Source organism: Meriones unguiculatus, chromosome 21 (assembly GCF_030254825.1).
Source record: "Meriones unguiculatus strain TT.TT164.6M chromosome 21, Bangor_MerUng_6.1, whole genome shotgun sequence".
NCBI classification, from domain to species: domain Eukaryota; kingdom Metazoa; phylum Chordata; class Mammalia; order Rodentia; family Muridae; genus Meriones; species Meriones unguiculatus.
This window is the reverse complement of record NC_083368.1, coordinates 11,553,378-11,558,768: the sequence shown is the minus strand read 5'-3', so window position 1 is coordinate 11,558,768 and position 5,391 is coordinate 11,553,378. Positions and strand designations below refer to the sequence as shown.

The 5,391-nt window shown below is 45.8% G+C and overlaps 1 pseudogene; it reads right to left on the bottom strand.

Annotated features, from left to right (window-relative positions):
* Positions 1-4,966: 4,966 nt before the first annotated feature.
* Positions 4,967-5,120, bottom strand: LOC132649814 (U1 spliceosomal RNA; annotated as a pseudogene).
* Positions 5,121-5,391: the final 271 nt, after the last annotated feature.

Sequence of the window (5,391 nt, the reverse complement as noted above, 5' to 3'; positions counted from 1 at the left end):
CTGTAGTTGTAAATGAAAAAAGAACATATATACTATGTAAATACTATGCTCCATAAATTATACATACATTTATGGAGCACAGCGGAGAGAAGAGATAGGATACTATCACACCATGAGAGAGCCTGGCAAAGATGAAGTCATGACTGCAAAATCCTGGGAGGCTGGAGAGTGCAGCCAACTGAAATTTTGTGCCCACAATATTTAACAATTTTAAAAATCAGCTGTAAAACACTGAAGCGTGGGCACACCTCTACTCTCTCTTGACACTTTACTATAGAGACCCCCCCCAAAACAACAACAACAACATGAGATAAATTAGTTAAAATAAAGGCAACAATGCTGTGGACATTCAGTTTCTGGAGATACTCAATGCTTTGCTAATCTGCTTCCCCGCCCCCAGGGGCGCTCCGGGAAGCACCCACTTTATCTCCAATCTACCTGAGTACCAAATGCCTGGAAGCACCCACTTTATCTCCAATCTACCTGAGTACCAAGGGTTTGCTTTGGTTCTTCACCGCTCATTTGGGCTATCAGAACACTTTTGTTCAAAATCCAGGGTTGGGACCTGCAATCGTAGTGTTCTGGAGACTGTCACACAGCCAACCGTCCAGGGCTGAGCACAAGCACTGGCTAGAGCGAGCTCCATAAGGTTCATGTGGTTTTGGCCTGCAGTTACCAGACAGAGACACACTACTTTCAGAACAGTGTGGTACCAAGGCAAGCTTGGCAAACACTCCTAACTAAAGCCCTTCGCCTGGGCCGTGTGCTGGTCAGAAAGCCTTCCAGGAAAGGGTGGTGCCTGACCTGAGCTACCAAGTCTCACCGGGATCCTGTTAGGAAGGAGGTGTCTCTCTAGGTGCTGTTTAATGGGGGAGGCCTAGGTATTAAGGGAGTAAAGACAGGCACGCTGAAATGCAGAAACGAGCTGAGAGCTTTGCATGCCTGTCACCGCAGCATGGACTTTGCTCTGCAGACAGTGAGGCAACTGAAGATTATTCATTTGTTTATTTACTGACAGGCTCACAGGTAAACTTTGAACTCAGGATTGTAGCCAAGGCTAGCCTCAAACACCTGAGCCTCCTTTCTCACCTCCCAAGTGTTGGGACTACAGGTGCATGCTATCACAGCTGGCTTGATGATGTTTACAACCCTGGCCCCCTCCACCACCAAGAAAAGTTCAAATCTGAACGTTTTCTGGTTCTTGCCTCTCAGATAGCTGGGTCTCACAGGCTTGCCAGGCAGAGGGCTAGTTATTGTCCCTGCCTGCCTTAGTTTCTCTCCTGCACTTTACCATCCTTCCCATACTCTTCACTGCAGCCTCAGGGTGGACTTGTCATATACCGGGGACCTATCCTGACCATCCTTTCAGGATAGTGAAGGTAACCTTTAAGCCAATCAGAGATCTTCCTAACACCTTTGTAATGGAAGTTTTGGCTTCTTTAAAAACTCAGTTACGTAAATACGTTTTGTTTTGATCCCAAGTGTGAAGTTTTAGTTTGGGCTTTAGCTTGTTCACAGATGATAATTGCCTCCTGCAGGGTGTGGTCTTTGCCAGCACGGAGAGGGGCGTAGTCTAGGATTCTGAGGAATATAAAAAACCAGAGCTGGAGAGAAAAGGTCGCTGTGGTCAGTGGCAAGGGGTGCATGGCAAGGAGCATCCGGCAGTCAGGAGAGACCAGAGTTGGGCAGTATGGCAGTTTGGAGATACATGGGAGAGGCTTCGTGGTGCAGCGACTTGGGGGAGACTGCTGGCTGCGTGGGCTGTTGACGGAGATTGGGATAGCCCCTAAGATCCCATCGACCCTAAAAAGCCAGGAGAGGTAAAGGGGTCTGCACCCCCTCCCCCACCTTGGCGCGGGTGTTGAAAGGAAGAGGCTTTAGGGAATGCCAAATTAAAAGAGTTTAAAAATGAGCTCAACAGGGCTGGAGACATGGCTCAGTGGTTAAGAGCACTGTCTGCTCTTCCTAAAAAGGTCCTGAGTTCAATTCCCAGCAACCACAGGGTGGCTCACAACCATCTCTAAAGTGAAAACTGATTCCCTCTTCCGGCATGCAGGTATACATACAGTAGAGCACTCATATACATAAAATAAATAAATCTTTAAAAAGATATACAATTAAAGAAAATGAGCACAACACACCTTTATTCCAGGGGAGAATTTCTTCTGGTGTTACCCAGGGATAGACACATGCATTATTGATGCCTATTCTAGATACAAACTGTTTAAGTCTAAGGGACAGGGAAGAAGCTGGGCAGCAGAGCTGAGATTAGACCCGAGGGGGAGCCAAGGATTTTCAGCCATGCGCTTGAACCAGGTTCATTTGCAGCTATAACTTGGTCAACAATAGCAGCCGGAGTGTAGGACTTTAATGCCAAACCTAGGGCAATCCCAAGGAAATCCAGATAAGCTCCAATGCCAGTTCAGGGCAGGAACATTTCAGAAAACTAAGAAACCAGGGGACAGGTCTGAGACGTATTTGGGAGTAAAGTAGGCACAAGTTGGTTATCAGTTTGAGGAATGGGAGATAAATTCCTCAGTACCTGTTGGGTTTTCAGATCAGGCAACTTAAGCAGAACAGTGCGAACAACTGAACTTGAGAGAGCTTAGCCTTGGATTTCTATTTCAGGTCCTAATATGAGGGTTAAAAATGCCCAGTAGAGGGCTGTCAAGTTGGATCAGGGTTAAGAGCACTGGCTGCTCTTTGAGGGGGCCTGGGTTCAGTTTCAACACCACATGGCAGCTCACGACCATTTGAAACTCCAGGCCTACAGGACCCAACACTGTCTTCCGGCCTCTATGGGCACTACACACACTTACATCCAGGCAAGACTCTCATACACATAAAATAAAAATAAATAAATCCTAAAAAATTGTCCAGTGGGCAGTCATGATGGCACATACCTACTGAAGAAGCTGAGCCAGGAGGACCACCTAAGCTGAAGAGCTCAGGCCAATCATGGTTAAGCAGTGGAATTCCCACCTCAGAACAAAGCCAAAGCCCAATACCCCAACCAGAACAAAAACCCAGGGAGACAAAGACAGAGGCAAGTTCTAGGCCAGCGAGACTCCATCTCATAAAGCATGCAAACAAACAAAAATCAAACAAAGAAACTCCCTACACTAAAACAAAACAGCTGGAAGGGGGAAAAAAAAAAGAGCCCCAAACCATCCAGTCTTCAGCATGTGTGTGTGATCTCCCAAGAAAAACAGGGAAAGCCACTGGGAGTCACCAATAGAAACCTGAGGCCATGGTGAAAAATAAGAGGCAGGAACAGGAGGTGGAGGGACAGTGGGAAAATCTGAGGTCACGGAGGACAGTGGTAGAAGAGAGTGGTCACACTCTTAGGAAGGTCTCAAGGCAGTGATGGAATGTTCCACTGAATCTAGAAACTGGAGGTTTACTGGTGGTGGTGGTGGTGGTGGTGGTGGTGGTGGTGTGTGTGTGTGTGTGTGTGTGTGTGTATGCGTGTGTGTGCTCACGTGTGTGCACGAGTGCGTGTGCATGTGCATGTGATCAGCTTCATTCTATCAGTGGTGGAAGCAAAAGCCAGGTTTAGTCCCCTGGGAGGTGGGAAAAGGAGCCAGAAGCTGTTCACCGGAAAGCTTTGATAAAGGGAAAAAGACCAAGCCTAAGGAGTGTGGCTTTGAACGGGGCCTCAGGTCAGGAAGTCTGACAGTGACAGAGATGTCTAGACCTGGGGGAAGTTTCCAGAATTTCAGATGTACATAGTGTTGCTATTGGGGATAGAGATTTATACACACCACAGTGGTCTGGAACTTCTGATGGTCTTGCCTCTATCTCCCAAGAGCTACTCTTAAAGACATGGGCCACCACACCCAATTTACATGCATACTTTTGGGATGTAAGACAAGCTTATTTGCATAATGGAGAGAAGGCTGGCAAGTTTCTAATAGAGGATTTGAACAAGGACCAACAAATAAATTCTCCCTCCCTTAAAACTGTTCCTGTCACTGACAAGCAAATAGTCCACAATCCTTTCTTTTCCTATTCACCGAAAAGGTTCTACTCATCCTTCAAACACCAACATTTACTTTTCCTTCTCCACAAAACTGTTGCCAATTTCTCCAGGCACAACAATAGCTAACACAGCTTTTGCCACACTGGGTAGTAATTTCTCTTTCCATCCATTCACCATTATTTCCAAATAAACTCTGATGCAACTGGCCTCCCTGGGGCAATGAGGAATGAAGAAACAAGAGACACATGTACAGAAAAGCTAGGATGGGTGGGTGAGCCATGCTCACTGATGGAGATGGACCAGAGGCAAACTCAGTGTTTCTTATATACAGCCGAAAGAGGCAGGTTAGCTAATCTGGATAAAGGTTCTCTGTAGAGGAGCAGAATCAGGCTGCAGTCATTGTGAGGAGGAAGCTGTGGTTGATACTTTCAGCACATACTATCAATATCCATACTGGAATCAAGACTAGGCCTTGCCATTCCCAAGGGTTGGAAGCATTGAAGTCCGTAACAAGCCACACTCTCATGTCAACAACACAGATTCGTTCAGGACTTCACCTGAAAAACTATCTTTGTCCTTTTGGAGTTTATCCAAGAGTTTATCTTCCGCTGTGCTACCTTCCTAGTGGTGGCTCAGCAAATCAATGGAGGAAAGCCTTGTCATTCACATGTGACTTATCCTAGGAAAGGTCTTTGAAGAACTTTTCGTAATTCTATTATTTGTAGACAATTAACATTGAAATTAATTAATTAATTTCAATTAATTAATTTCAATTAATTAATTGAATTAATTAATTTCAATTAATTAATTAAATTGCAATTAATTTTTCCTTAAAAATTCTCTTTTTTAAGAGACAAGTGACAAGTCCATAGCCAAAACAGGAAGTGATGCTTCAAACACCTCTAACAGTGCACAGCAATCTCATTCTTCTCAGCCTCCCAGTTCTGGACTCTGCTTCTCTCCAGCTTTCTCTTTTCCCCCAGTGGAGAGCATGAAGACCCCCATTACCACAAATTATGCAGTCAATTGTTCCCACATTTGGGGAAGTTGCAGAGGTCAGCACATCCAGAGTGCAATGGATAAACCTCACCCTGGCAAAACCACGTTGGTGATTATTTTTATGACTTGACACAAGCTAGAGACATTTTGGAAGAGGGAACAGAAGTTGAGAAAATGTCCCGACTAGATTGGCCTGTAGTACAATTTCTTATTTGACGATTGATGGGGGATGGTCCCCGCCCCCCACTCCTGCTGGTGGTATTGCTAAGGTGTATAAGAAAGCAAGCTGAACAAAACAGTAGTCAGTACTCCTCCACGGCCTCTGCATCAGCCCCTGCCTCCAGGCTCTGGCCCCGCCTGAGCTCCCTGACTTGGGCTGGTGATGGACTGTGATATGGAACAGCTGGAAT